Here is a 12,786-nt window from a genome sequence, read left to right as displayed (position 1 = left end):
AAACTAGAACAGAGCAAATGGAAGCTACTGATTTTGTGAGACAGCAAGAATCAGTCCAATAAACTAAAAAAAAGAAAAATTAGAAGAAAATGTGAAATACCTCATTGGAAAAACTGCCAACCTGGGAAATAGATACAGAAGGGACAGTTTAAAAATTATTAACTACCTGAAGGGCATGACCAAACAAACAAACAAACAAAAAAAAAACCTAGATAACATTCTACAAGAGATCATTAAGGAAATATTCTAGAAAGAGAGGGGAAAATAGAAATACTTATTGAAAGAATTTATCAATCATCTCTGGAAAGAGATCCCACAAGAAAACCCTTTTGTACTTTTGCAAAACTTCAAAGCCACAATCTCAAGGGAAAAGTACTGCAAGCTCTGAGACAAAAACACATCAAGGAACAACAGACAGGATTGCCCAGCATCTGGCAGCTTCTATAGTAAAGGGCTGGAGGACCTAGAATGCCATATTACAGAAAGCAAAGGACCTAGGATTAAAACCAAGAATTAACTACCCAGTGCAATTCAGCAGCATCTTTCAGGGAAGATGATGGAGCTTAAGTAAAGACACTCTCGATCATTTCTATTGGGAAAAAAAAAAAAGAACTAAATAGAAAATTTAAACTGCAACTGAATTACAGGATTCAAGAGAAGGATAAAAAGGTAAACTAGAGAAAATATACACTATTTAGAGGTTAAACTGTTTACATTTCTATATGGAAAAATGATATCTGTAACTCTCAAGCACTATATATGTCACTTGGACAGACAGAGGGAAGCATCATATGGACTGAGAGTGTGAGTTGTGAATGGACTCTAATGTGATGATGATAACAGTGAAAAAGACATTATGGGATGGAAGAAAGTCTATACTAGAAAAAGAGGAAAAGGGAAGTAGAATGGAACAATTAGTTCCCATGAGGAACAAAAGACCTATTACAATGGAGAGAAAGAAGGGAAGGAGAAGGGCGTTGTCTGAAGCTTGATCTCATCAATTTTGTCTTTAGGCGTTAATAGCTTAATTATTCAGTTAGGTATGGAAATGTAACTAACTTTATAAAGAAGTAGAGGAGAAAGAGGAAAAGGGAGAGCAGAAACATTAGGGAGAAAGTAAGAGATTATTTTATTTGATTCTCACAACCACTAGGTAGCAGGAGGTGAGGCTAGAGGTTGGAGAGAGGTTAGAGCTAGATAAGCAGTTAATAAATCTGATTATTGAAACCATGATCCCTGATAATTACTAAATGAAATATATATAGAGAAGAAAAGAGTGCTCTGGAGGATACCCATATTTATCAAGTATGACCTGGATGAAAAACCAGCAAAGGATATTGAGAAAGATATCCTTCTCAGTGCTAAGCACTGAGAATAAAAATACAAGCAAAAATAAAGACAATTTCTATGCTCGAGGAGCTTACATGGTTTTGGGGGAAAACAACACTAATAAAAGTGAAGCAACAGAGTGTTTAAGTCTGGAAAACTAGCACAGTTGGCTGTCCTTAATTCTTCCCAAAATGAAGGCTGATGAAAGGAATTCAACAAAGGGAGAAAAGACACTGGCATGGCAAAGAAATATTCTGGGGTGAGAAGGTTGCAAAAGTGTCTCAATACTATCAGGTGAGAAGTCCCTGAGTGTTGAAGGAGTTTCCAGGATAAAATTGCAACTGAGGTAGAGTTTTGAAGTTCCGAAAGTCCAAAGTACAGTAATAAGATGAATGAATGAATGATGGCCTGTCCAGTACCCTCTGGAAGATGAAGAACAACACATGAAATTTATTATAAATTATATGTGGTTTAAGATTTGCAAGTCTTTAAAATTATTTAAGGATAATAATTTGCATATACGCCTATATTACATATATGTATACATACATAACCCATATAACTACTTTGAGATTTAGAGTATCTGGTTTAAAATTTCATATGTGTGTGAATTTGTATGTATATGGGTGAATTTGTATGTATATGGGTATATTTGTGTGTACATTCAGGGGTCCTCAAACTTTTTAAATAGGGGGCCAGTTCACTGTCCCTCAGACTGTTGGAGGGCCGGACTACAGTAAAAACAAAAACTTTGTTTTGTGGGCCTCTAAATAAAGAAACTTCATAACCATGGGTGAGGGGGCTAAAGGTTCTCAGCTGCTGCATCTGGCCCATGGGCTGTAGTTTGAGGACCCATGGTATAAATAATATATGTATGTATTTATATATGTATGGATATATTTGTATGTGTAAATGTATATATATATTCTGTAAATATATACACATCTATGTACATTATCTATGTGTGTGTTTATCTGTGTGTATGTGTATGTATGTGTGTAGATAGATAGATAGGTATATACACTTAAACATATACATATATTGTGTGTGTAGTACATAGAACTAGTGTCAGATTTAGTCAGAGTATCTGGGCTTATATTTCAGATTTTCTACTGTTGTGTCCTTAGACAAATTATTTAAACTGTCTGGACGTCAGGGCCATCATCTGGAAACTTAAGACCTTAGACTTCTCAAAGCTACAAATAGAATTAAGATCTTTTAGTTCCAAGTAAAGTTCTTTTTTTACTCAGCTTCATTCTTTCTAATTAATGTTATGGTGAGTGTACTCATTCTGATTTTCTCCAAAGAAAAGAATTTATCTAGCATGAATCCAGCAGGCCAGCACACATGCTCAAAGAGCATTTCTATTAACCCTTCCTGTCCAGGATAAGGATCAATGGGAATAGCCTTCCTTCTCTTTCTTGAACTAAAAGATCCATCTCTATGTTTGCTATAAAATTAATCTCTCTTGAACTTTACTAATATGGAATATATTTGTTCCAAACACTACACTACAATCTATTTGGTAAATTAAACTATCCAAATAAGGAAAAAAATTCAGCTTGCAGCTGCCTTGTACAAACATTAATATTGCCAAATTGTATGTAAAATTTTCCATAATGCTGAACAAAGAAGGAATCTAGCTCCTCTGACCCAAAACTCCAGTTATGTAGAACTTTTACTGAGTCAGATTTACATTAGAAAGCATGTATCATTTAATATATTGAGGAAAATTCGGATCCAGAAGATATGGATTCAAGCTTCTTACTAGTCATATAATCTTGGGTAAGTGACATTCACTCCTGGCCTTGTCATCTGCATTTATAAAACAAGGATCAAAATACTTGCATTGTCAACTTCAATGAATTAAGAAGAAAGGAATTTGTAAATTTAAGTGAGCCCTCTATAATCTTTTGCTATTTTTGTCATATGATGAAGTAGTTTAACATGGATTTAAAAAAAAAAAAAAAGGACAGGACATTCAATAGCCAGAAGAATGTTTCTTTCATTGGAAAACTTTCTATTCCCATGTGAATATGGCAAGTCCTTTCCCCAAAGTGCTGTACTAGTCATTGTCCTGTAATTTCTAGGCTTTATGGAACAAGAATTTCATGTATTCATACCCAGTACCCATGTTTGTTGACAGTTGCTATAATAGTATGTCAACATTTTATAACTAATTAGCTTTGGAAAATACTCACATGTTAGGATGTGAATTTTAAAACTTTTAAAATGCCACCAACTGACAACAGCAAAGACCTTTGTATAAAACTGTTTTTTTCCTTCCTTGAACTGCAGTTACATAAAGAGTACAAAGTTGGTGATTGATAATGCTTTAGTTGCAGAAGCCAAGTTTCCTACTTTCCTTAACTTCTTGGACTAATGTGGTTAAAGGCTAAAATATAATATTTTCTTGAATCAGGACATGAAAATCTTTAACAAGGATTAGGATATATCATTTGCAAAATTACTTTTATTGTTTTGTGATCTTAGAAAATTTCCCAAATGAACATGATTTCGCTTCCTTAAATTATGTAATTAAAACTTTCATAACAAATATTTTCCTCTAGATAACTGTCTTTGTAAAAATGATCAATTTGTAAAGCATTGTGCAAATGTGTTCATATGTTTCAAATTTCAAATACAATAGGATTATAATGCAGAACTAGAGAAGACTTCAGAGATCAGTTCATCTAATCCTTTCATTGTACAGATGAACTAGGCCCAGAGACTTTCCTAAAGTCACATAGGTAATAATAATGATGATGATGATGATGATGTCACAGAACTGTATTTTTAATTCAGGTTCTCTGACTCAAAAAAAATTCCCTTTCTATAATATAATGTGGTACATTGACTGTATCACAGTGGGCCTGGAAGGGGCAGACCTGACTCTTTTTACTCAACTACTCATAAAGATGAAATAATTTGTTTGTATTTGTTATTCTCACAAAGGCTAAACTACAAAGAGAGTCGTGGGGTTTTGGGGGTGGGAATGAGACACACAAATAATTGTGATTCTTGAACTAATGTAAAGCATGTAATTAGAACAATGGTTGAAAAAAAAGGGGAGGGAGGTCACAGAACAAAAAGCAGTATAATCACTGGATCACCTAGCAGATCCTTTTACTATTCAATAACTATCAAATGCTTTCAGCATTTCAGCATTAAAGCATTTTAATCCAATGTGTTAAGCTACTTCATTATATGATGAAAATAGCAATGGATTATAGAGGGCTCACTTAAATTTACAAGTTCCTTTCATCATAATTCTCTGAAGTTGACAATTCAAGTACCTGATCCCTGTTTTATAAACGCAGATGATAAGAGCAGGAGAGATAAAGTTACTTACCCAAGATTATACATTAGTCCCTGTGTAGGATTTGGAGGATAACATGGATAAGAGTCACACCAGCTAGGCAAGAAAGTGTAAATTGATGTCTGCATTATAGAAAAAAGTAATCACATTGATGAGCTTTCTGCATGTATTGAAATATAAAATCAGATACAAGATGAAGTGAAATAAATGCAAAGTTTGATCAACACACAGGGTTATGAAAAAAAGAGCACTTTGTAATTCATGTCATTTCTGTCCTTACTTTACCTGATTTTTCATAATTCACTGGAAATTAATTCATTTTACCCAAGGCCAAGCAATGAAGTGGGTATATTTCTTAAATCAGTCAAAGTTGTTGATTACCAGACCTCCTGAATGTTAGGGATATTCTGTTAAATTGAAAAAGATGAAGTTTTGTAGATTTAAAGTTTGTCCAAAGTCTGCTTTGTGTTAGGAAACCTGAAAGTTTCCAAATTAAATTTAGTAGTACATATATGTTTAGACAAAGAAAAATAGATTCAACTTTTCTTATAAGGAAAAGCAAGATAAGTATAAAAAGTGTTGATGATATTCACTATATCTAAAATGTTTTTTCTTCTTAGATATGCCTACCTAGTAATGGAGTGAGAGCCAGCTCTGCTAAACTAGAAAGGCAATATTAGAGTGGAATTTCAAAGAAATGAATCCTTGTTCTTGCTTTGCCATCAAGGACAGAACTCTGCTGATCTGTATAATTGTCTTTATCTCTTTGGACACCAGTTCCATCAGGTTTTAAAATGAGGAAATTGGACATCAGAAATATTTTGTTTACTTCCAGTCACAGTATTCCATGAATTTTTATCAAATTTTCAATATCAAAAACAAGTTCTATCTTGTACATAAAGCCTACCAGGTAATTTACATACAAGGAAAGTTCATCTGTTCTGAAGTCTGTGAACTTGGTTCAACTACAACCCATGATACTGTCTTTGAGACCATGATCAAATCATAGAACTACCTTTGACAAAAATTTCCCTAATGGTGGGATGATAGGATTAGTTTAGATGGCATCTGAAGTGCTACTCCTTGCAGCTCTATATATATCATCTTTTGCTGATCACTGAATTTGATAGTATCCTTGTCATTCTCTGAACTCATTACATTTATTATCTTACTGAATAGTTTAAAAATTGATAAAGATGATCTCATTTCATTTATTAACAGAATCTTAATTTTTTGGTCACAGAATATATATCTTAATCTTCTTATTCTTTTGTCCCTCCCTCCCAATTCTCAAGCATCCATTATAGTTTTGTTTAATTAAACAATGAATGTAGTATATATGTATTCACATTCCCAAATACATACATATATATGTGTATACATACACATCAATATCTGTTTGTCTCTGTCTCCAATTTACTGTAACAACCAAGGGGGATTTTCTCTCTTTTAGTCATTAACAGCGTAATTATAATTTTTTCATTTAAAATTCTGAATTCTGAATTCTGTTCCTCTCTCACTTCCCCCCCTCTCCTTACCTGAGATGGTAAGCAATTAGATATATGTAATAGATGCACAATTGTGCATTTCCATATTAATCATTTTGCACAAGAACACTTAAAACAAAAAAGTGAAAGAGTGAAAAATACAATTTTTCAGTTTATATTCAGTCAATATCAATTATTTCTCTGGAAGCAAATAGTGTGTTTCATCTTTTTTAATAATTCTCTTTATTGATGTATTTCATTTCATGTCACCTGTATTACATTTTTCTAGTAAATTTATTTATTTTTAATACACATTGCTTTATGAATCATGTTGAGAGAGAAAAATCAGAGCAAAAGAGAAAAGTCATGGAGAAATAAGCAGAAAAAAGAAGTGAACACATCATGTGTTGATTTACACTCAGTCTCCTTAGTTCTTTTTTCTGGATGCAGATAGCATTTTCTATCCAAAGTTTATTGGGATTGCTTTGAGTCACTGAACCACTAAAGAACCATGTCTTTCATAGTTTTTCAAATCACATTCTTGCTGTTTCTTTCTTTCTTTCTATCTATCTTTTTTTCTTTCTTTCTTTCTTTTTGTACAAGGTATTCCTGGTTCTATTTGTTTCACTCAGCATCAGTTCAGGTAAATCTTTCCAGCCTTTCTAAAATCAGCTTGTTCACCACTTTTATAGAACAATAATATTCCATTACATTCATATACCACAACTTGTTCAACCATTCCCCATGTGATGAGCACCCACTCATTTTCTAATTCTCTGCTACAACAAAAAAGTTGCTACAAACATCATTGTACATGTAGGTCCTTTTCCCTTCTTTATAATTTCATTAAGATATAGACTCAGTAATGGCACTGTTGGGTCAAAGGTTATGTACAAATTCATAACCCTTTTGGCATAATTCCAAATTTCTCTCTTGAATGGTTGAATCATTTCACAACTCCATCAACAAGAATTAATGTTCTCCTAATTTGTGTATGGTATCAACCTTTATGTATAAATAATGTACCCATTTTGACCTTATTTTGGTATGGGGTATGAGCTGTAGGTCTATGTTGAGTTTCTGACATATTATTTTCCAATTTTTCCAGCAATATTTGTCAACTAGTGAGTTCTTATTCTAGAAGCTGGAGTTTGGGGATTTATCAACTACTAGAGTGCTATAGGCCTTGACTTTTGTGTCATGTGTATGTAATCTAGTTCAAAGATCCACCTTTCTATTTCTTAGCCAGTACCAAATGGTTTTGATGACTTCTGTTTTATGATATAGTTTTATGTTTGGTACTGCTAAGCCACCATCCTTTGTATTTTTTTTTTCATTAATTCCCTGGATATTTTTTACCTTTTGTTCTTCCAGATGGATTTTGTTTATTATTTTTTTCTAATTCTATAAAATAATATTTTGGCTTTTTAATATGGCACTGAGCAAACAGATCAATTTAGGCAGAATTGTCATTTTTATGACATTAGCTTGGCCAACCCATGAGCAGTTGATATTTTTTCAATTGTTTAATATGAATTTATTTGTGTGATAAGTGATAAATTATTACATAATTTTATAATTATGTTCATATAGTTCTTGGATTTGTCTTGCCAGGTAGACCACCAAGTATTTTATTGTGACTACATAAATTTTAAATAAAATTTCATGTTCTGTCTCTTACTGTTTTATCAGTTTTTTATCAGTACTTTATAAAAATGGTGATGATTTGTTGTTGTGATCTAGTTCAGATGGATCTGAATCGGTCCCTGTTCGGGCGCCAAAATGTGGTGAGCTTTTTCTTCTCAAAACACAGCCAGGTGATGAAAGTTCAGATCTTTTAATATTTCCAATATAGCCCGGTTAGCTTAGAGGCCTATCTCTCTGCTTGGTTCCAAGAGCTCTCTCCGAATGTCACCAAATCCAAAGGTCTGGTCCTTCAGCCTCTGCCTCTGTTTTCTTCAGCCTCCAGCCAGCTCCAGTCTTCATGCCATTCCGGTGAAAAATCCCCCAAAGTGCTCTGTGTTTGTTTCTTTTATACAAGAGGGAGGAATTGTGGGATACGAGAGAGAGGGATTATGGGTTTTCTCCCATAGTGCTCTCTGGCCCAAAGAACTTCAAGGGAGGTGTGAACTCATTGAACTCCAATGAGTAAAGGTGTGGACACAAGCCTTGTATTAATTAGTTCTACTTAGTACCTTGTTTCAGGTTCTGCCCAAAACATCTTCTTGTAAGATTAGATCAACTCTAATTCGTTAACAGTTAGTAAGGATTCCAACATCTCCCCCTTTCTTTTGTTTTAAAACATAGGGGGTTTCTGAGGGGGTACACATAAAGCCATCAATATGGGCCAGAACTTTGTAACAGATATACATGGTATACATAAATCCATCAATATGGGAGGCATTATACATAATTTACATAAGCACATAGCAATATAACACAGGCTAGTAGTAATGTAACAAATAACATGAATCAACATGAAAATTTAACTACTGCAAAAAGTCTCATCAACAATCTTTCATCTCAAGAAATCCAATGATTCTTGCAATTGCTTAAAATACATAAGCACATAGTAATATAACACAGGCAAGTAGTAATGTAACAACATAAATCGACCTGAAAATTTACACATGTCCATAAGTCCTAGAAACAGTCCAATAGGATTCCATTGTCCATTAGTTCATGTGCCAGGAATCCAATAGTTCCTGTAAGCTCTGAAGTACTGCAAAAAGTCTCATCAATAATTTTTCATCTCAGGGAACCCAATGATTTCTGAAGATTTTAAGAGTCCTTTTGACAGTCTCATTGTCAGCCATCTGATTCTTTCTTCATCTGTGGAAATATAAGCAGATCTTCTTCCCCAAGCAGTTAATCTAATTCCCTTCTATTTACCAAGTTTGGGATTTCTCCTCATCATCTGGTAATTACATTGGAGTTGTTTGCATTGGATATTGTCTTGTTGTCTTAAAAGGCCTGTATTCTTCCCAACTGTAATCCTGATTGCTTTTCTGTTGGTTGATGACATCAGGGTTCTGAATTTCTAAAGTCTCTCTGGGTGTAACCTCAGCTGCTATCATGCCCCACCTGTCCTTTGATTGACACTTTGGAGCTGGGCCCTGCCTCTCATTCCTCTGGGTCAATATACATTTAGAGGCCCAGTGAAAGCCTCGGTTACATTTTGGACATGGGGTTTTAGGTTTTCTCTCACCCTGTCTTCTCACTCTATCTCCATATCTACAATGAGCTCTCAAATGTCCAACTTTTCCGCAATGAAAACATCGACGAGTTTCTCTAGAATTCCTCTGCCAAGAAGGACCTTGTCTTTCCATGTTCATCATAGTCTGGGCATAATAAGCATTTGTGCCCACTGTGGCACAGCGTCTAATGATCTCCTCTAAAGGAGCATTTTTGTCTAGCCCCCATATAATTCTCTTGCAAATCTCATTGGCATTTTCCTTAGCCAAATGTCTAGTCATTATTTCTGTTGCTGCATTGTCTCCAATGGTTCTTATTACAGCTGTTTGTAAACGTCCCACAAAATCTGCAAAAGGTTCATTGGGACCTTGCTCTATTTTTGTGAAAGCATTATTTCCATCTTTCTGTCCAGGGAGAGAATTCCAAGCTTTTATTGCAGCCTTAGAAATTTGCTCATACACTGTTATGGGATAATAAATCTGTTCTGAACTCTCTGCATACTGACCTTCTCCAGCTAGTTGGTCAAAAGCAACTTGTACAATAGCTCCTGTTTGCCTATAGCGTTGGGCTTGAACCCTACATAATTCATGAAACTCCGAAAGCCACAATAAATTTTGTCCCGGTTCTAGACAAGTTTTCACTATGGATTTCCAGTCATTCGGGGTTAGGATTTCATAAGACAAATTATCTAGTAACATCTTCACATAAGATGATGTAGCCCCATAAAGAGTGCAACCCTTTTTCAAATCTTTAATTTTTCCCAAATTAAAAGCAGTGTATTTTCTCTCTTTTTGACCTGAGGAGTTGAGCTCTTCAATCACAGGATATGCATTTATAAAATCAGATATATCTTCTCCTTCATTTTTTGCTTTAATTAATGCTTTTTCTAATCTTGTCAAATTCTGCTTTACAGGAGAAGCTGACTGTGTTTCTGGCTCTCTCCCTCCCCCTTGTTCCACCCATGAAGGGTTAATTGCGGGGGGAGGGTCATGAGATGTGGAATCATCTAATTCCTCCTGCTGTGAAGTATCATACTTAGAATTGTAATTAACTCCATTCTCATCTGATTCGTCCTCCTTTTCACCTAATAAAGTTGGCATTTCTTCCTCCTGTACTTTCCTTTTCATCATTCTATCACTTAAATAACTTCTTATAGCCAATTGTATTACATTATATGTATTAATTATTGAGTTAGGCCCATTTTTATCATAGAATTGACAAAGATTCTCTCCAACCAATTTCCATTCATTTAGATCTAATTCCTTATCAAGAGAGAAACAAGGACATATTTCCTTTACAGTTTGTAAAAATTCAGTGATTTGCTGTAAATTTATAATTAAACCTTGGCTTTCCATAATTTTGACAATGCTCTCTAAACATTTTCCTTGAACAGAAACAGACTGTTTTCTAAATATCTGTCCCATCTTAGCTGAAATTCTACTTTAACTCTTCTAACAAAATTTCTTTGTTGCACTCACCCTAATTTCTGGGTTGAAGTTTTTTCCACTGGATCAGGATCAGAGGCTTTTCCACTTGAATCAGGATCGGAGCTTTTCCACTGAAATCCACTGAGGGGTCTGTTTGTCCCTGTTCAGGCGCCAAAATGTTGTGATCTAGTTCAGATGGATCTGAATCGGTCCCTGTTCGGGCGCCAAAATGTGGTGAGCTTTTTCTTCTCAAAACACAGCCAGGTGATGAAAGTTCAGATCTTTTAATATTTCCAATATAGCCCGGTTAGCTTAGAGGCCTATCTCTCTGCTTGGTTCCAAGAGCTCTCTCCGAATGTCACCAAATCCAAAGGTCTGGTCCTTCAGCCTCTGCCTCTGTTTTCTTCAGCCTCCAGCCAGCTCCAGTCTTCATGCCATTCCGGTGAAAAATCCCCCAAAGTGCTCTGTGTTTGTTTCTTTTATACAAGAGGGAGGAATTGTGGGATACGAGAGAGAGGGATTATGGGTTTTCTCCCATAGTGCTCTCTGGCCCAAAGAACTTCAAGGGAGGTGTGAACTCATTGAACTCCAATGAGTAAAGGTGTGGACACAAGCCTTGTATTAATTAGTTCTACTTAGTACCTTGTTTCAGGTTCTGCCCAAAACATCTTCTTGTAAGATTAGATCAACTCTAATTCGTTAACAGTTAGTAAGGATTCCAACAATTTGTGTGTGTTTATTTTACATCCTGTAATTTTGCTAAAGCTATGAATTATGTCCAATAGGTTTTTGGATGATTTTCTAGTATTCTTTATATATATATAGAATAGAATAATAGAATATTAGAAAATCATATATATAATATGTATAATATATTTATAATATATATAATATGTATATATAATATGATATATAATATATATATATATTTATAATATATATAATATTATATGTATATATATATATATCATTAAGGATTTTGGTCTGTAATTTTCTCTTTCTGTTTTGGCTCTTTCTGGTTTAGATATTAGTGCCATAATTGTGTCACAGAAGAAATTTGGCAGTCCTTCTTTACCTTGTTTACCTATTTTTATAGATAAATAGTTTACACAGTTTTGAAATAATTTTTTATTTAAATGTTTGATAGAATTCACTTGTGAATTCTTATGGGCCTAGAGATTTTTTTCCTAGGGAGTTCATTAATGGCTTGTTCAATTTCTTTTTCTGAAATGAGACTATATAAGTAATTTTTTCTTCTGTTAACCTAACAATATATATTCATCCATTTTGGTTAGATAATCAGACTTGTTGCCATACAGTTGGGCAAAATATTTCCTAGCTGTTGCGTTAATTTATTTTTCATTAGTGTTAAATACATTCTTTTCATTTTTGATGCTGGTGATTTTTTTTCTGATTAAATTAACTAAACTTTTATCTAGTTTGTTGGTTTTTTTCATTAGGAGGTTTGCATTTGTTCTTTTTCTAGCTTTTTTAGTTGCATGCCCAATTCATTGATCTTCTTTTTCTGGATATTATTCATGAAGCTATTTAGAGATACATAATTTCCCCCAAGAACTGTTTTGGCTGTATCCTGTAGATTTTGATATGTTGTCTCATTATTGTCATTCTTTTGAATGACATTATGGATTATTTTTGTGAATTATTGTTTGACCCATTCATTCTTTAGAATTAGATTATTTAATTTCCAATTGGTTTTTAATCTATTTTTCCCTGACCCTTTATTGAATGTATTTTTTATTGCATTGTAGTCTAAAAAGGAAGCATTTACTATTTCTGCTTTTGCCTTTGAATGTGAGGTTTTTGTTTCCTAATACTCAATTTTTCTGTAGTTGTTATGTACTGCCAGAAAATGGCATATTCCTTTCTTTCCCTATTTAATTTTCTCCAGAGTTCTACTATATCAAGTTTACTAGGATCCTATTAACCTCCCTAGTTTCTTTCTTATTTATTTTATGGTTAGATTTGTCTGATTCTGAGAGAGGAAAGTTGAGGACCCCACTAGTTTAGT

The sequence above is a fragment of the Antechinus flavipes genome, chromosome 1 (assembly GCF_016432865.1).
Source record: "Antechinus flavipes isolate AdamAnt ecotype Samford, QLD, Australia chromosome 1, AdamAnt_v2, whole genome shotgun sequence".
Taxonomy (NCBI): domain Eukaryota; kingdom Metazoa; phylum Chordata; class Mammalia; order Dasyuromorphia; family Dasyuridae; genus Antechinus; species Antechinus flavipes.
This window is presented reverse-complemented; position numbering follows the sequence as displayed.